The following is a 20,006-nucleotide window of genomic DNA, read 5'->3' on the forward strand; positions in this document are numbered from 1 at the left end:
GACTGAATACCTAATAAACAGATGCTTAATGAATATTTGGTTGATTGATGATACGATTTCAACCTTTTCCTAAGGTGACACCACTTCTTCCAGCTCTCTCTTGGGGGTTCCTTTCTTCTTTTTAAATTTATATTAGGAGCTGACTGCAGATTCTAGTCTCAGCAGCAACTTGAATAAGACCTGTGTCATGGCGGAGCAGAGAACACCTTGCTCCCAGGAATAGGCCCTAGGCCATCCATATTTCTTCCTCAGTGTCTTCACTCACTCATTTATTCAACAAATATTTGATAAACACTTATATGCCAGGCACAGTGCTGGATTCTACAGATACAAAGATGAATACCCACGGTCCCTGACCTTGCCAAGCTCATGTGGAACATGGTGGGTATATTAGCTTGGACTGCCACAACAAGATACCACAAACTGTGTAGCTTAAACACTGGAAATTAATTTTCTCACAGTCAGTTGTGAGCCTGGAAGTCCCAGATCAAGGTCCAGGAGGAGCACCCTCTCTTCCTTGCTTGCAGATGTGTATCTTCTCATTACGTCTTTACATGACCTTTTCTTAGTGTGCAAGGCGGCGTGGAGGGGAGAGACAGAGAAAGGAACAAAGAGACACAGAGACACAAATACAAGAGAAAGACACACACAGAGAAAGCTTTCTGGGATCTCTTCCTTTTTAAATTAATTTTATTTTTGACTGCACCGGATCTTCGTTGCTTTGTGCAGCCTTACCTTAGTTATGGCGAATGGGGGCTACTCTGCATTGTGGTGTACAGGCTTCTCATTGCACAGGCTCTAAGGCACACCAGTTCAGTAGTTGTGGTGCTCAGGCTTAGTTGCTCCCTGGCATGTGGGATCTTCCCAGACCAGGGATCATGTCCCCTGTGTTGGCAGATGGATTCTTCACCACTGTGACACCAGGGAAGTCCTGATAGCTCTTCTTATAAGGACATTAATCCTGTTGGGTTATGGACTCACTTTTATGACTTTATTTAACCTTCCTTCTTTAGAGGTCCCATCTCCAAACACAGCCATGTTGGGTCTTGGAGCTTTAACATATGAATTTGGGGGGGATGCAAACATTCATTCCATAACAGTGGAGGAGATGGGAAAATAAAGAGGCAATTGCCCATAAGCATTACACGTATAAAAACAGGCATGGATACATGCAGCTGATTCACGTTGTTGTACAGCAGAAACATATTATTGTAAACAATTATACTCCAATTAAAAAAAATAAAAATAGTCATGGAAAGGTAGATACTAAATTCAAGATAGGGGTGGAAAAGAGTGTCAATGGAGAGGGATTTTTAGGAGCTGAAACCGTGTTGGTAAGGTTTGACTTGTGATGGACAAAGATCTCAATGTAATATTCTTTATGCGTTTATGAATTCAGTATTTCATAATATTTTAAAAATAATGGAAGACAAAATTAAAGCACAATGTGATAAGAGCTAACTAATGAGGGGAGGGGCAAGCCCAACATGCCACAGAAGGGAATCAGGAAGGTTATGGAAAAAGTGCTATCTGAGGGGAGCAGGGGTGACCCGGGAGAAGAGAGGAAGGTGGTGTTGAGAGGTCAGCAGCAAGGGCCAAGACCAGAAGTCTTGCCTGGCAGACCTTGAACAGCTTGCTCACTTTTCTCAAATCACTCAATTTGGGAGCTGGGGGAACAGGGAAAGCCACACTGTTTAACCTGGCCTCCTTGCAGGGGAGATGCGTGTGGGGGCCAGATTTCTAGCCTTTGTTACTTGTACAATGATCTGGTCGTGTTTGGCACGTGAGAGGTAATTTGCTTTGACTGTGTGTTTGGAGCGAATCTCTGCCTGCTGTTGTGACATGTGAAACAGATGGTGTGTAATGTTGGTCCCATAGTTGACTCTTCCCCACTACTCTTCATGTACATTTGTCCATCTGTCCATTCACTGGCCCTTCGTGCACCCAGTATTGATTTACCGGGTATCTGCTCTGCCAGGTATCATGTCAAGAGCAAGGATCGGCAGACACAATATGCCATGGTCAGCTAATAACTGAAGAACATGCCAGTTACTGGAAGGCAATGTCTCCACACTTGTATGAGGCTTGCATGTTTCCAAGCACATTCTTTTAGTCTGATCGCATTAACAATCAGGGTGGCTCGGTTGGGTAGGTTTCAATTTTCTGACTAAGGAAACTGAGCCTTAAAAGAGAAGTGTCTTGATTTTTGCCTCCAAGCTAAGGGACTTTTCCTACCATGCCAAATTGACGTGAGGCATGACCTAAAGGGCTAAGGCCATTCCTGGGAAAGACGTTCTCAGATCAGGCTTTCTATGCACTGCCCTGTTCTCTGAGAATGTGTGCACTGCATACTCATGGGGAAGTCCTGCCCATGAGCAAAGGTTTCTGAGAAGGAGTAAGGAGCAGGACGTGGAAGAGAATTTTACAGTCATTCAGTCCAACCATCCTCTGCTAACCCAGTGACCTTAAGGATAAAGAAAAACTTAGCCTACCATAAACACAGCCCCCGGTATTAACATAAGAAAGAACAGGGTAAGTCTTGTACAAGGCAAGGAAGAACAGGGACCTTCTGTAGAAGGTCTGATCTGGAGAGACCCAAGAGAAGGCAGCAGACCCAGAGTCCCCTGGAGGGAGCCTTTGGTGCAGATGGAACCCTGGTTAAAGAACCAATTTCTTGGCTCAACCCAGAGTGTCCTCTGGCTTCTGGTCCCTCTGGGTTTGTAATTCAATGGGTAAAGTCCAAAACCATGCCTCTAATACTCCTGTCTCCATCCCTGTTTTGTTCCACTTGGGAACAATCAACCCCACTTGAAGCCAAGGAGTGTGGGTCTCCAACAGTGCAGGGTAACCCAACAGGCAGATTTAGGATAGACTGAGGGCCCCAGCCAGACAGGGACACCCCCAAATTTGAGAGAATTTCTGTTTTGAACTGACCTAGAAGTTGGCAATCAGAAAAATCTAAAAGAGAAGTTCTTTTAATTTCAGTGTATGTGTACATTTTGTGTTGGTTGGTCGGTCTCAGGAATTATGTTTTGGGAGAGACAACAATCTTACTAGGTTTGAGGGCATTTGAAGGTCGTTTTCAGGCCTCAGGCTGTTAAAAGGGAAAGGAGTAGCAGGTGAGAGGTGAGGAGTTGTCAGGCTGCAGAGAGAAAGGGGAGTGCTCTCCAGGAGGAAGAAAAGGGAAGGAGGACTGGCGGGAAGCCTCAGGTTACCCTGACACCTGTTGCCACGGCTCTGGGGTGGTTTCCTGCCTCTTGTCGGGACGTGCCTGCACACAGAACACAATGACAAGAAGATGCTTCCTGTTTTGCTGCGTGGCTCATTGTGGGGCATCAAGAGGCAGGGTTTAGGTCTGTGTTTTTCACGTTGCCAGCTTCCCTGAGCAAAGTGGCAGGGGGAAGGTGAGCATGGGGGTCTGAAGGCAGGTTAAGGGAAAGCAGGGGGCAGTTTGTTCTTCCAGAATTGCTCAGTGGAACCTCACACCATTCTAATTTTGACCCCTAGAGATGTTGGGGCTGGCCACAGTGTCTGAATGTAGCCAACAGCTCTAGGCTGGAGCCCCTGTGTGTGGCTGAAGGTTGCCCAGAATCCCTCATGGGCTCCTTTTGTCCCTCAGTGAAACCTGGTGTTGACATCTGTGGTGACCTTTTTCTTGGCAGGTGGCGAGGGTGATCAGGAACTCGGACTGAAATAGCCTCTGCGGTGAAAGCAGGAGAGGGGAAGTGATGTCTGGTCTCGTGACAATTGATGAGTGAGACATCCAGCAGGCCCACTTCCCACCCCCTGGGCCAGGCCCACCACTGGGCCAGTGCTGCATGTGTCACAGCTGAGTCTGTACATTGTAGGTATTAGAAAGCCCAGGTGGCTTCATGCTTGTTTCACTTGAGACTGCCTGTTGTGGTAGGAAAGAATAAGGGGTTCTGGTCTCGGTTCAGCCAGCCATTTTCCAGAAGCACCTCATTGCTTGCTTCTTCAGCTGGGAATTGAACCAGAGGACCTGAGATGCTCTCTCTGGTCATCCGCATTTGAGGAGTCCATTGACCATCTCTGGTGGGGCTGGGAAAGAGACCATGTCCGCTTCATCCTTTTCCTGTGCTCTCTTCATGGCATTCAAAGCCCTTCTCTAGTCTGAGGCCTGAGGAGTCTCTGACCCACATTGCATTGCCACCATTCTGGACCAACTTTGAGTTCCCTCAAGAGTGCTATGCACTTTCCTTCTTCTGGGCTTTTCCAGATGCTCTTCTCTCAGGCTAAGATGCCTCTGAATCCCTCCTCCCCTGTTAGACTCAAACTCATCATTTGAGACACTGCTCAGAGAGTCCTCACCCTCTGAAGAATTTCTGATGCTCAAGCCCACAGCATTTGATTCACACTACTACTGTCCTACCATCTCTCAGTCTAATTTGTATGACAGGCATCTATGCATTTTTCTCCCTCCATCAGGTTGCAAGTAGTTGGCAACTTATTTATTTCTTGGATGCTTAACACATCACGTGGCATATTATTGGTGCTCAACCAGTAGACTGAAGCATCTTTTCATTGATTTGACCCCAAACAGGCTCTACCTCGAGCTCATGAAATAATGCTCACTCCTTGGTACAGCCAGAGAGGAGCTGGGCAGAGGAGGGAAGCTTAACGGGCATATAGCTCTGACTACCTGCTCCCGCTCCTCGAAGGTTAGTGTCAGCATTGGCTTCTGAATAAAGCTCCTGGGGTCCCAGCTCTCGGGAGGCTCCCAAGCCAGTAAGGCAAGTTCCCAGTTTCCAGGATCTTACCTATTGTTTGAGGGAGGACAGGAGCTAATTCTTATTCATCACCTACTGCATACCAGGCCCTGAATCTGGTGTGTTTCACTTAATTTCACAACAGTTCTGTCAGGTGAGCCCTGCAGATGAAGAGACTCAGAGAAATCAAGGTCTTTCCCCAAGAAGACGCAGAGCCAGTAGCAGAGAGCAGGGAACGGAGCTTCCCCGTGCATCCCCACCCTACACGAATTTGAGCTGGTGACCAGGAACTCAACCTCACAGCCACTAAAAGCTTCAAAAGCGAATGTCTCTGCCATCGTCACACCAGCAAAAATGGAAGCCCCCTGCAGCCCTCACCATACTTCTGAATCAAAATCTTCATGACTGCTTCTGACTGGTGGAGAGTAGGCCACGTGCCCCTGTCTAGCTGCAAGGGAGACTGGGAGTTTGAGTTCTTGACTTCTACTTGGGGAGGCAAGACCGTAACGAGGGAATTTCTTCCAGAAAGAAAGGCTATTCATACATAAGATGATGGGCAGCTACAAACGTGACAGATGTACTCTACACTGACTCACCGACTCAAAGTCTCACCAAAGAAATTCATTTTAGAGACCTGAACACATTCTTCTTTCAAATCTTGCTCCTTTCTTAAAATGTGGTTTGAAGAATTTTTATTATATAAGTTTTTGAGGTATAGTCTGGTGGCTCAGAGGTTAAAGCATCTGCCTGCAACGTGGGAGACCCAGGTTCAATCCCTGGGTTGGGAAGATCCCCTGGAGAAGGAAATGGTAAACCACTCCAATATTCTTGCCTGGAGAATCCCACGGACGGAGAAGCCTGGTAGGCTACAGTCCACAGGGTCACAAGGAGTCGGACATGACTGAGCGACTTCACTTTCTTTCTTTCTTTTCTTGCATGCAATAAAACCCACCTATTTTAGTATACAGTTCTAGGGATTTTTGCAAATGCATACAGTTGTGTAACCACCACCAGAAGCAAGGTACAGTATACAACAATTTCATCACACCCTTAAATCCTCTCATACGTCTTTGTAGTCAACCCCTTCCTCCACCTGCAGCCCTTGGCAACTACAAATCTGGTTTCTGTCAAACTGTCTGGTTTTCTAGAGCAAAGACTTTGAAGAGCAAAGGACAAAAATAGAGCTGAAGAGATTCTATGTGTAAATATCAAAGGACAGATGTTAGAGTCTCCCCTCCTTGGCCTCTGTCCCAGGGAGAGACAAAGATGATTGCAAATTGATTAAAATGGTCAAAAATATAATTTTCTTTCAAATGTTGAGTTTAGGGGTTAATTCAGAAAGAAGGATGAGGCAACTGTTGTGGTCCTAGCTCACTGCATGAATTCCCACTTAGAGTGACAGGCAAAAGGCAGCTCTGATCAATACAGTGCTGTCTGCATTTCCTTCTAACTGCACCCCTCTTTGTCGCATGAAGGATGGGCCCACAGTCAGTCAGGGTCTCCACTTCTTCGTCACCCTCCAGGTCCCAGCATCCAGAATCCCCCAGGCTCAAAGCTGGCCAGAGGCCAGTTGTGTATGGGGATGGTGGTATAGACAGAGCTTACATGGCAGGCCGGGCAGTAGGAAGGCAAAGGGACTGAGCTGCAGGCCTTGGGCTGGAGGCTGATAGGAAGCTCTCCAAGAAATCTGAGAATTCTAAATGTAAACATGGCCTTTTAGGTCATTATAAAATATATTTTGCATGAGGGAAACATATTTTTAAAATGGGATAGAGCCTATTTTGTTAATACTTGCCAGTTTATTGGCATAAATATCTGGTATACTGTATGCACGTTTCTACTGTACCCTTGGCTGGCCCCTGCAAATGTTGGAAGCTGGCCTTAATAAAACTCTTAAAAAAAATTGAAGTATAGCTTCTCAGGTGGTGCTTGTGGTAAAGAACCTGCTTGCCGATTCAGGAGTCATAAGAGATACCAGTTCGATCTCTGGGTCAGGAAGATCATCTGGAGGAGGGCATGGTAATCCAATGCAGTATTCTTGCTTGGAGAATTTCACAGACAGAGGAGCCTGAAGGGCTACAGTCCATAGGGTCACAAAGAGTTGGACATGACTGAAGCTACTAAGCATGATTTATAATGTGTTAATGTCTGCTGTACAACAAAGTGATTCAGTTGTACATTTATACATATTCTTTTTTCAATGTTCTTTTCCATTATGGTTTATCATAGAATAAATGATATGACTATGGCTGTCTTAGTAGAACCTTGTTGCTTACTTAATAAATGTCTTGAACCTCCTCAGAGATAGTTACCAGAGCTTCCTGTAGGCCAGGCTCCCTGGTCAAGTCCTGTGCTCCTCTCCGGAGGTGGTGAGAAGGGAAGGCAAGAGGGAAACATGTACTGAATGGCCAGCTCTGTGTCTGGACCTGACTTGCGTCCTTTCCCTCACATGACCTCATTTGGGTCTCTCATCTCCACTGCCGAGTGGGTACCTCATTGCCAATTTCTAGGTGAGGAAGCGCAGGCTGAGTGACATTTAAGTGCCTTAAGTGTCCAAGCTGGGGTTCCAACCCAGATCTGTGTCACCCCAAACCAGCAGCCTCCCAGGTTGCTGTTAGAGGGTTCCAACTTGCCTCTGCTCTCCTCCCCACCAGAATTCGCAATGGGCAAAGAGTCAGTCACTGCAACAGGTTGCAATGAAGCCTATGCACTGCTTTGGGGGTGGAGTAAACCTTAAGTTTCCAGAATCTTCTCTGGTGGACCTGATTTTCATTCCAAAGCAGAAAAGGTCAAAGCACAGGTGGCTAGAGCAGGGAGCGTGCAAACACTTAGGTAAAGAAGGTACACGTGAATTTGCTGTGGAAGCAAGAGAAAGAAAGACAGAGAGGGGAAGGGTTTCAGGACAAAGAATTTTGGCTTTTGAGTCAGTTCTGATTTCAAATTCAGGTCCTGGTACTGACTAATTGACTTTGACCGAGTTGCTTAACTACCCAGAACCTCAGTTTCAGTATCTGTGAAAATAGATCAATACTAGATGAGTTTTTCTAGAAGCCTCTATGAGGCTGAAATGAAGCAGAATCCGTAGAGTACAGGGTCGGGGTGGGGGAGCTGGGGGTGAGGATGACAGGTTCTCACAACTCATCCCCTACCCCCGTCCCCTAGCCTCCCTCCTGTTGACAGAATCACATGAGCCCATTTTGGCATTTCGCAGACTTCTACAGTTGAGAACTCTAAAAATAAATTTGAATTATGGTGGGTTTAGTGCCTGAGGAGCCCTGCAGGCACTTCTGTGTAAATAGCAGAAGTGAAAAAAAAAACCACCCATTTCATTTCTAGTATTTGAAACCTGAGTTAAAGAACCCCTATCGTGTGGGCAACTCATAGTGGAGAGGTGGGTGGCGAGGGGGAAGGTCTGGTGTTTTTCTCTTGTTGTTTTGTTTTTGTTCTGCGATGATGTGGGGGACTCTCCAGGGATATGTGTCACAGAGCAGGGAGGGGATGGGGGAGTGAAGAAGGCAGGGCAGGTGGGAAATTTAATTCTGTCCCTGACGTAATAGAGCAGAGCTGGGGGAAGGGGGTGTGTCGGTCAATGCGTAGAAAAGGGGACCCCACTCTCAAAGGTCCCGAGGCTGTCATGCCCTTCCAACCCCATGCTCCGAATCACCGTTGGGCAAGTTCCTGAATCCATTTTCAGTGAGCTTCTGAAGAAAGGCCATCTCTGGGGACTTGCCTTGTTCCTGAAATGCTAGTACGTCAGAGACTTCGTTTAAAGGGTGTGTGTGTGTGTGTGTGTGTGTGTGTGTGTGTGTGTGTGTGTGTGTGTGTGTGTGTGTGTGTGTTGTGTGTGTGTTTGTGAAACAGACTCATAAAAAGGGAAAGTAAGAAGCTGGCTAACTTGACCAGGGTCCACATTGATGGGAGTCACAACTTATTCTTTTTAAAAATAATTCTATTTATTTATTTTTGGCTCTGCTGGATCTGGGTTGCTGTGTGAGCTTTTCTCCGGTTGCAGTGAGTAGAGGCTACTCAGCTTCTCATTGCAGCGGCCTTTCTTGTGGAGCACAGACTTTAGGCACGTTGGCTTCAGTAGTTGCGGTTCCCGGCTTCTAGAGCACAGGCTCAGTAGTTGTGGCAGGCAGGCAGCTTTGTTGCTCTGCAGCATGTGAGATCTTCCAGGCCCAGGGACTGGACCTGCGTCTCCTGCATTGGCAGGCAGATTCTTTACCACTGAGCCACCAGGGAAGCCATCTTATTCTTATTCTTATTGTTTTTAACAACACTCTTTTCCACCCTTCAAATCTAATTCTTCGCTGTTCCTCCAATCCATGTTTTATAGGCTCCATGAGATGAAGTGAATTCCCCCACAAGTCCTAAGTGGGAGAGCCAGGGCTTGAACTGGCCACCTCCTTCTCTGTACAATGCTGGCACTGTGTGCAAGTTGGGCTTAGGTCCTGAGGCTTGGGGAATCCAAGTCTCCCAAAATTTGCCCTATGACCTTGATTTTTGCAACTCTTTTTTAAAATTTCAATGTTCATTTTAAAAATTTTATTTATTTTTAATTAATTTTTTTGGCCGCGCTCTGTGGCTTGCAGGACAAGGATTGAACCCTGGCCCCAGCAGTGAAGGTGCTGAGTCCTAACCACTGGACCATCAGGGAATTCCCTGGAACTTTAAAAAATGGACATACTGACACTGTATGCCAATGTCTTCTAGAAAAGGAGTGAATAAGCCAAATAAAACCATACCATACTATGTTTGGTTGGATGGCATCACCAACTTGATGGACATGAGTTTGAGCAAGCCCTGGGAATTGGTGATAGATAGGGAAGCCTGGTGTACTGCAGTCCATGGGGTCACAAATAGTCTGGCATGGCTGAGTGACCGAACTGAACTGATACTATATTTGGTATTTGCATCCATATAGTAGTCTCTGAGTGGGCTTCCCTCATAACTCAGTTGGTAAATAATCTGCCTGCAATGCAGGAGACCCTGGTTCAATTCCTGAGTTGGGATGATCCTCTGGAGAAGGGATAGGCTACCCACTCCAGTATTCTTGGGCTTTCCTTGTGGCTTAGCTGGTAAAGAATCTGCCTGCAATGTGGGAGACCTGGGTTTGATCCCTGAGTTGGGAAAATCCCCTGGAGAAGGCAAAGGCTACCCACTCCAGTATTCTGGCCTGGAGAATTCCATGGACTACAGTCCATGGGGTTGCAAAGAGTCAAACACAGCTGAGTAACCTTCACTTTCACTTTCAGAAGTCTCTGAAGGTGACTTTGGAGAAAGAAACCAAGCTGTCCCCTGATCCCACCACAAATAAGGGCGTTAAGTGGCAACAGTGGCATAGATCTAAAGGTGGGCTTCTTGATTGCAAAGTGAAAGTGAAACTGTTAGTCTCTCAGTCATGTTAGACTCTTTATGACCCCATGGACGAAGCTCCTCTGTCCATGGGATTCTCCAGGCAAGAATACTGGAGTGGGTTGCCATTCACTTCTCCAGGGGATCTTTCTGACCCAGAGATTGAACCCGGGTCTCCCCCACTGCAGGCAGATTCCTGACTGCAGGGGGTTGATAAATGCAGGAGCCTCTGGAAGATAGAAGTGACATCTTCTGGTCCCCTGAGCATCTAGTACCTTTCAATATTGGCCCAAACCATCACCTCCTGATGCTCGCCAGTGCCTACATTCATCTTCTGGATCCAGCTCATATGCACCTCCCCATCCCCTAGACTTCCTGGCATTGCCGTGAAGCATCATGGGCTTTTCTTTCCTGCTCAGTACTGTGACTTTTGTACCTCTATTTAGCACCTATCTAGTTCTCCCTGACTTGCAGCCAAGTCCTTGAGTTCCCCCCTGCCCTGAGCTCTCAGAGGGTGGGATCAGATCTGGTCATCTTTTAAATTTTTTAAGTTCATTTATTCATAGTTAGTTGCACTGAGTCTTCATTGCTGCTTGGGCTTTCTCTAGTCGTGGTGAGCAGGGGCTACTCTCTAGTCGCAGTGTGCAGGCTTCTTATTGCAGTGGCTTCTCTTGTTGCAGAGCATGGGTGCTAGGGCCCTCGGGCTCCATAGTTGCAGCCCTTGGGCTCTGGAGTACGTGGTCTTCAGTAATTGTGGTGCTCCAGCTTAGTTGTTCCGCAGCACGTGGAATCTTCCTGGATCATTGATCAAACCCTGTCCCCTGCATTGGCAGGTAGACTCTTAACCACTGGATCACCAGGAAAGTTGGTTCTGTTCATCTTTACTATCCATATCTAGGATAGCACCTTGTACAGAGCTGATGCTTATTAAGGTATGCTGGACTTTTCAACAATGAGTTGCTGCCTGTTGGTGGTATATTTTTTTAAAACCTCATTAAATTTGACAAGCAAAATTGATAATACTTATCAAATGCACTTTGTATAATGCCAGCATGCACTCTTCTGGAAGGAGTATAAACTGGTTCAACTTTTCTGGAGAGTAACTTGAATTACTTAGAATTTTTTATGCCTTTTGGGCAAATTATTTTCATTTTATTTTCTCTCTTCTTTTTTCCCCTCCCCTCCCATCTCTCTTCTTTCCTGTTCTCACAAGGGGTTAGTGAATGGCTTTTCATCAAGTATTGCTACTATTATATTCATGGCAACGTTTTGAAAAATACTAGCAAAAATGTGGCCAATATTAATATGGGTTTGAATAAACTATAGTTTACATTTATGATAAAATAACATGTAACCTTGCAGTTAATGATATATGAATATTTGTTGACCACATAAACCAAATTTATGCAGATAATGACTGTAGCCATGAAATTAAAAGACGCTTGCTCCTTGGAAGAAAAGCTATGACCAACCTAGACAGCATATTAAAAATAGACATTACTTTGCCAACAAAGGTCTATCTAGTCAAGGCTATGGTTTTCCAGTAGTCATGTATGCATATAAGAGTTGGACTATAAAGCTGAGTTCCGAAGAATTGATGCTTTTGAACTGTGGTGTTGGAGAAGACTTTTGAGAGTCCTTTGGACTACAAGATCAAACCAGTCAACTTAAAGGAAATCAGTCCTGAATACTCATTGGAAGGACTGATGCTGAAGCTTTAATTCCAATACTTTGGCCACCTGATGTGAAGAACTGACTCATTTGAAAAGACCCTGATGCTGGGAAAGATTGAAGGCAGAAGAAAAAGGTGACAAGAGAGGATGAGATGGTTGGATGGCATTACCGACTCGATGGGCATGGGTTTGAGCAAGATTTGGGAGTTGATGAAGGACAAGGAGGCCTGGCATGCTGCAGCCCATGGGGTCACAAAGAGTCAGACACGACTGAGCAACTGAACTAACTAAACAAAGTTATAAAGGCTAATTACAAAATAGGATTCATGGTATAATTCCAATTTTGAAGGAAACAGAAGGATATATTTACGGAAAAATATCTGGGAGGATTTACACTTAAATGTTTTAATCCTTTATTTATTTGGGTGGTGGGATTTCAGGGCATTTTAATTTTCTTTTTATTTCTCTGAATTTTCTCAGTTTTCTACCATGAATTTATATTATGTTTAGAACATGGAAAAATACCTTACATTGTCTTGAGTGGATTCTCTGAGTAAACTCCTCGGTCCTCAAATTCTACAGATAATGACAATTTTTACCTCTTCCCTACCATTTTGGTACCTTTTACTTCTTTTTCTTGTCTGATTGCTGTGGCTAGGACTTCCAATACTATGATGAATAGAAGCAATGAAAGTGGGCCTCTTTGTCTGATTCCAGATTTTAAGGGGAAGGCTTTCAGCTTTTTACCATTGAGTATTGCATTGGCTGTGGGTTTGTTATTATGTTGAAATACAGTCCCTCTATACCCACCTGAAATGTTTTTAAGTGATTTCATTCATTTATTTATTCTTTCTACTTCTTTCCCCTCCCCTCCCATCCCTCTTTTTTCCTCTCCTCTCAAAGGGTTATTGAATGGCTTTTCATCAAGTATTGCTGCTATTCCTGGCAATGTTTTTAAAAAACACTAGCAGGCTGTGCTGGGTCTTCGTTGCCATGCGGGCTTTTCTCTAGTTGCAGCCTACTAGCTGGCTGTATGCACACATTTCTCATTGCATGGGTGGGCTTCAGAGTGTATGAGCTTCAGTAGTTGCGGCTTTCAGACTCTAGAGTTCAGGCTTAATAGCTGTGACACATGAACTTAATTGCTGTGCAGCATTTGGGATCATCCCAGACCAGAGATCAAACCCATGTCTCCCACACTGGCAGGTGACTTTTTACATTAATTAATTAATTAATTTTTAAGTCTTTATTGGATTTGTTACAATATTTCCTGTGTTTCATGTTTAAATTTTTTGGCCCCGAGGCACGTGGAATCTTCCTGACCAGCGATTGAACCTTCATCCCTTGCATTGGAAGGTGAAGTTTTAATCATTGGACCGTCAGGGAGGTCCCCTCTATGCCCACTTTTATAAGCATTTTTTAATCATGAATGGATGTTGAGTTTCACCAAATGCTTTTTCCTCCATCTATTGAGATGATTACATGGTTTTGTCTTTTCTTTCATTGATGTGGTGTATCACATTGATTTGTGGTCCTCAAATTCTGAAAACACCAGTAATCACATCAAAATGTAGGAAGTCAGGGTTAGAAGAGCTGTTGGGAGTTTTTGGGGCCAGAGGCTCTCAAACTTGGCTGCACACTGGAGTCACCCACTAAGCTTCCCAAACTCTGCAGCTCAGTCCATCCCCTGTGTGGGTAAATCAGAATCACTGGGGTGGATGCGGGCGTCCGAGGGTTATGTCTCCCCAGGTGATTCTGCTGTGCAGCCAGCTGTGAGAACCACTGCTGATGAGCTGCTCTCACACAGCAGTCACTAGCCACATGTAGTTATTTAAATTTCATTGAAATTGAGTAAAATTTAAAATTGAGTTCCTTAGTCACACTAGCCATATTTTAAGCACTCACTAGCCACATATGATGAATGGCTACATCTCAATGCCATTCTAGATTACTCAAATTTCAGCAGAAGAGACTGTGGAGGTTCCTGGCTGGGGTGTGTGTATGCACGCTCGGTCACTCAATCATGTCCGACTCTTTGCGACTCCACGGACGGTAGCCCCCCAGGCTCTCCTGTCCACGGGATATTTAGGCAAGAATACTAGAGTGGGTTGCCATTTCCTCCCCCAAGGGATCTTCCCGACCCAGAGACCAAACCCAAGTCTCCCGCGTCTCCTGCATTGGTGGCGGACTCTTTATTACTGAGCTACCAGGGAAGCCTCTCCTGGCAGGTGGGCACCTTCCTTATAGCAACCCTGATATTTGTGAAAGAAGAGGTCCCTAGCCCTGCCTTCTCCAGATCTGCCTAGGCTGTAGGTAACGGTGTGCCTAGAAAGTTCTTTCTGCTTTCTCAGGTCTCCTCCATCCTCTTCCTTGAGCACAGGGAGGTTTTCTGCTCCATGATTGTTCTCAAGGACTCCACAGGCCCAGGCCCTCCGGACCAGGCCAGCAGGTGAGCAGTTTACATGGAATCAGCGGGGAGCAGAGCAAGGCTGAGTGTTTTCCGCAGCTGCTGAGGAAGGTGAGTGAGCCGGAGCAGAATAACAAAAAGCCACTTCAAAAACAGACCAGAAAAGTCAGAGAGCAGAGGTTTGAGACACACACACCTCCCTCAAAACCCTGACAGGAGAGCGAAAACAAGTCAAAAAGGGGAGCCTCTAGGCCTAGTTTCGAGACTGTCGCGGTTGCTGACTTGAGAACGGGGCCTTTCCCAGCCAGTTCTGAGAGGAGCCAGGAGCTGAGGCTGTGGGGGCTCAGAAACCTCACCTGAGTTCTGAGAACTGTATGGCCTGGTGGTGGGACAGTCCCTGAGCGCGCTGCGTCTCTGGGAAGACTGGGTGTGTGGGAATGGCAGACTCAGGCTGGCTGGGTGAGAGTTTGGGAGCTGTTTTAACCTAGAGACTAGCTGTCATTTAGAAGCCAGGCTCCTGGCCTGGGCTCTGGGACCAATCTCCTGGGAGATGGGTGGGGGGAGATGGACACAGTCCATCAGGGAATTCCCATGCACAGGCCACCCATGTCTAGGAAATTCCTCTTTGAGAACTCAACCGTGAAGATGCTGAGCCGGAAAGGGAAGCCTGGTGCTTCCTTCCCGTCCCCAATTCTCCAGGGCAGTAAAGTACAGCACAGAGAGCCCTGGGAACGGAGGACTTGGCCCAACCCCCAAGCACTGTCACTCACTTGCTATGTGATTTTGGGCAGGTCAGTTTACCTCTGGACTGCAGTTTCTTGACCAGTAAATTGTAGGGTTTGTTTAGACCGATGGTTCTCAAGCTGGGCTACTTGGTGGTATAATCTGGTGAGCTACAAAAATAAACGAGATTCTGCTTGTTCTGGGAGACAGCCTAGACATCAGGATTTAAAAAAAATCCTTCAGTGATTCTAATGTGTAGGCAAGATTGGTAACCACTGGTCTATCCAGATTCACAAGTGCATCATGCTTGGGAGTCAAAATTGAGATTCAAATTCCGTGGGACTGGCGTAGGGCCTGAAAAACTGCCTTTCTCCCAAGCTCCCAGGTGATCCTCAGGGATCACATCTTAAGTCATAGCAAGTCTATCTTTAACATCCAGGAAACTGAATTTCAGGCTCCAGCAACTCCGTGTGTTTCTGTTTGTTGTGTTGGTAGCTGACAGTATTTGCATATTTCTACCTATAGGCATCTTCTTCTACATTCTTTCTTTTTCCTCCCTCTCACATAAGAACCATTTATGATTCAAATCTCACCATTTGAATTCTGACTATTCTCTCTGGATATGAATCAACAGGGATCGTCTCTTTAAGGGCAGAAAATGAAAGGTAAAGCCCAACTGTGGTGTGAGCTCAAGGTGGACCATTTTTATTGGAAGAACGGGGAAAGACTCCATGTAGCAGATAATAGCAGTTAACAAGTGTTGAGCCTCCACCTCTGCTGGGCACTCTTCAAGCTTTACACAGCTGTCTCATTTAATCCTCACACCAGCAACAGGGTAAGTACTGATCAAGTCCCCCAGTTTACACATGAGGAAGCTGAAGCTTAAAGAGAATCAGAGACGTTTCCAAACAAGAAGCAGATGTGGGACTTGGACTCACATCTCTGTGTTGACTACTAGTCCACAAAGGTCATGGGCAATATTTGAGTACATCACCAACCAGACCGAACTCAACCTAAGCAGATGCAACCAGACTCAACCAGGTTCAGTCAGACCCAATCAGACTCAACCAGACCCAGTTTCTTGGCATCAGTTAGTTGTTGGTGAGGAGATGGGGGGTTGGAGTTTGCATGAGTTTAGTCTACTTAAGCAACCCCTATACTCACCTTCCCCAAACACCACTGCTCTCCCATCAGAAAAGGTAATAGTTTTCCACCCTGGGCCCAGGCTTCAAGGCCTTTTTATCTGGCACCTGGGTTCATAGCCATATTTTTTTCTACTTGATTGCCTGTCTCAATATAAATCTCTGCCATGTGCATCTTTTTCTACTTATATCATTTTCTTTTGTCCATGGGAGCAGGCAGTGTGTCCAGCTTTGTGACTGTTTTATCGTTTTTCTTGTTTGTAGGCTTGTCCCTCATGAGGAGCCTAGAATATTACCCCTCTCCCCCAAAGGATGCTGCATAGAAGACCATCTGAAGCTACCACGATTGCTGCGAATTCTCAACATCTCAGATTCCACTGGGTTCTCCACCAAAATGGTAGTCAACAGCCCAACCCAACAGTTTTTCCAACTGGACTCAAGCCTTCTTGTCTCATTTCCTGATATCAGGGTTGTGGGGCTGGAGTGGGGGTAGGGAGTGAGAAAGCAAGCATGGAGGCTTCCTTGTGCCCCCACTAAGTCTTGAGTTCCTGAAGACAGGGGCTTTGTCTTCTCCTTTTTATGTCCCCAGAAGAGAATATGGTGCCGGAGAGACAGATGCACAGTGATGTCTATCAGATGAGCGAATGAAGGTGGCTCAGGGGCATTTCTGACGCACTAAACAAATGGCCACACTGATGGATTGTCCTGCTTGGCCCTCAGGCAGGAGTCACTTGGCACAGGTTTCAGCTTCTGACGTCCCCGGAACCCTGTGGGCACAGTTACTGGGAAATCTTTCATTTTTACCACATCTTCTAAGCTTCTAAAGCAGCTCAGGAAGGGGGAGGTTTTCTTAGAGAGCCTAACCCCTTGATATTCTGGGTCGGTTGTTGAAAATCGACCTGGAGAGCAATCAGAAGAGACCCACTGCTCTTTAGGGGGCCCTGGGATTGTAGAATGATCAGGGCCCAGGGAAGGGGGAGACCCCTCTCTTTTTTATCTTCCAGAGAAGGGTTCATCTTACTGTAGTGGGTATTTCTTAAAGTTGGGATGAAAAAGATGAAGGGTTCAGTTCACACAGAAGAATTTTCCTCTGCAGACAGTTTTTCTCTTGTCATTAAAAACCAGAAAAGGAAGAAAATACAAAGGAAAGAAATCTTATACGTACCAAGATGCTAACTGTGCTCAAGAATCTAGAGGAACTTAGAGAAAGACAAATATCATATGATACCCCTCATACGTGGGTACCAAATGTGGGTGCTCATATGTGGCTATCACTCATGTGTGACATCACTTGTAATTGGCATCTAAAAAAACGATGTAAACTAACTCATTTGCAAAACAGAAATGGACTCACAGATTTTGAAAACAAACTTATGTGGGGGAGGGGAAGGATAAATTCAGAGTTTGGAATTAACGTGCTACTCGATAAAAATAGCTTACCAACAAGGACCTGCTGTGTAATACAGAGAACTCTACTCAATGTTCTATAATAACCCGTATGGGAAAAGAGTCTGAAAAAGAATGAATACATGCATACGCATAACTGAATTACTTTTCTGTACACCTGAACCTAACACAATATTGTAACCCAACTATACGCCAATAAAATTTACAAAAAGAATTGAAACAGGCTGTGTTGTCAACTGGTCCCAGGGTATTGTTTCTATTTACTCAACTTCTGTTCTTAAGAAAATACTGCCCATCCAATTCCTTAGGAATTCCTCTTATCTTTTGAATCTAACAAGAAACAAGCCAAGAGAAACCTATCCCCACTGCTAAGGTGTCTGTTCCAGTGGGATAAGGTCCAGCACTAGGGGCAGAAAGAATTTAGGAGAGGCCCCCATGAGTTTAGCGCCGGAGGCAGGTGGGTGCTGTTCTAGGTATCACATATTGTTGTAGACTCAAACGTCTTCCTCTGGCTTCCCTAGGAAATGGTTAATCCATTTACACCGTCTCTTCTGAAAGCATCCTTCATCCCAGCAGGATGTAAATGGCAATTGCTGCTATTTATATCTCCATCTTCAAGAAATAGCTGCCTTGCTTACATTTTATTGCCCGAGTTAGTGTTTTTGATTGTGTGGAACCATGAGGTGGGCCTAGGAGAATGGATTAATTAATCTTGTGTTTAACAAGCATCTTTCTTGAGTGTCTATTGGCTCCTGTGACTTTTATCTGTATGTTGCCGACTTTTAAACTTTTTTTTTTGCTTTGACCGCTGTCTTTAACATTAAATTCCTATTTTTAACAAAAAAGAAGAGGAAGAGAGAGAGGTAGAGAGAGAGGGGGAGAAGAAATAGGATGTAAATCATAGAGGGTAGCCTATAGAAATCATTCTGTAATACATATTCAGTGATTCTGTTTCCAGGTGCAGAAGTTGAGGCCACGAGATACCTAAAGTCTCATAGAAAACCAGTGGCAGAATTCAGACCAGGGCTTTCCCCAAAGGTCCTGGATAGACCCTTGAAGTCACGGCATCATAACTGATTCACATCCTCTTGGGCCCTATTGTTCTACGCAGGAGACTGGTCTTCTCATGGGCAGGGATCTTCCACTTCATCCTCTGTGCGTCCCTGCACCTCCCAGCCTGGTGCTGGTAGAGCCTGGTGATTCCAGAGGGATATGAGGAGTTAAACTGGGTGGTTAAATTTGACTTGTGAGACTCAGTGGTAAACAGCATGAAGCGAGGCAGGCGGGCCCCACCCCATCCTCTCTACTCAGCTATGTCTGAAAAGACTTGGCTCGAACCTTGTCTTATTTAAGAAGACTGTCTAGACCAACTCCGTCTCTGAATTTTGGAGCAATTCCTGTCTGAATCTCTCATTTAGGACCCTCTTTATGTGGTGGCTCTCACTGGTGAAGAATCTGCCTGCAACGCAGATGAGGGCAGGAGACAAGGATTGGATCCCTGAGTCGGGAAGATCCCTTGGAGAAAGGAAATGGCAACTCACCCCAGTATTGCCTGGAAAATCCCAACCCATGGTGTCTCAAAAGAGTCGGACATGACAGGGCGACTGAACAATAACAAAATGTACTGATTTATGTGAGGAGGAGGCGGCATTGGTTCTAAGTGTGGGTTGTGGCTATCAAGCCTGTGTTTAAGCTCCACTCCATCCTTTTTAGCCCTGTGATCTCAGGTGACTTCTCTGAGCCTCCGTTTACCTGTAAGAAAGCTCTAGTGACAGTTCCTCCCTCTCAGGCTCCTTGTAAGGATTAATTGGGACAAGCCACGAAAAGCATTCAGTGCCATACCAGGCCCTCAGCACATTTTAGCTATTATTGTAAATGTTCACAATGGAATGTTTTGTTTCTCTGCCTTCGTTGAGCATGGTTACCTTACCTGTGAACTGGAGGAAACAATGGGCGATAGTGGTGGATTGTTATGACAACCAAATGAGAGGCTACATATGAAAATGCTTTGTAAACTCTTCAGGTTTGGGTGTGAAGTGTGACCGCCCCCAAGATCACACAGCTGGTAAGAGGTGGCACCCTCCTGGAAAAACCACACCCACCTCCAACACATACACACATACACACAACACCACCACCAGAAAACCTCTAGGTGGTCTGACCCCCAATGCCATTCCTGTTCCTTGGTTATTTCAATGGCCATTCACTGAGAACTCCCAGGCCTTCTGAACCAGCAGGGGTGGGATAGAAAAAGGTGATTAGCACGTGGACTTCATCCTCAGGAAGCTTACAATGCAGCAGGGGGTAGTGTGAGCAAATGTATTCTAAACAAGGCCAAGTGACACAGAGCAGTAGCAACAGAAAGACAGAGGGAGGGGAAGTTTGAGGGTGAGAGGTGGTTTCATGGCAGGCTTGGCCTTGGGGAAAGTCTTTGGTGGATGAGTGGTGTATTCTTTGCTCTGGTTGCCAAAACAAACTGGGTCGAATACACAATGGGTATTTATTTTCTCACAGTCTAGAGGCTAGAAGTCCTAGAATCAAGGATTTGGCAAGACTGGTTTCTTCTGAGACC

At 45.6% G+C, this 20,006-nt stretch overlaps 1 long non-coding RNA gene across 1 annotated transcript in view; it reads left to right on the forward strand.

Moving 5' to 3' along the window:
* Positions 1-17,645, forward strand: part of LOC121820694 (uncharacterized) — a 28,538-nt gene extending 10,893 nt beyond the window's left edge. The window contains exon 2 of the long non-coding RNA XR_009595348.1: positions 14,107-17,645. This is a non-coding gene — a long non-coding RNA (uncharacterized LOC121820694). The remainder of the gene's footprint in view (positions 1-14,106) is intronic.
* The last annotated feature ends 2,361 nt before the right edge of the window (positions 17,646-20,006 follow it).

This window comes from Ovis aries, chromosome 11 (genome assembly GCF_016772045.2).
Source record: "Ovis aries strain OAR_USU_Benz2616 breed Rambouillet chromosome 11, ARS-UI_Ramb_v3.0, whole genome shotgun sequence".
Taxonomy (NCBI): Eukaryota; Metazoa; Chordata; class Mammalia; order Artiodactyla; family Bovidae; genus Ovis; species Ovis aries.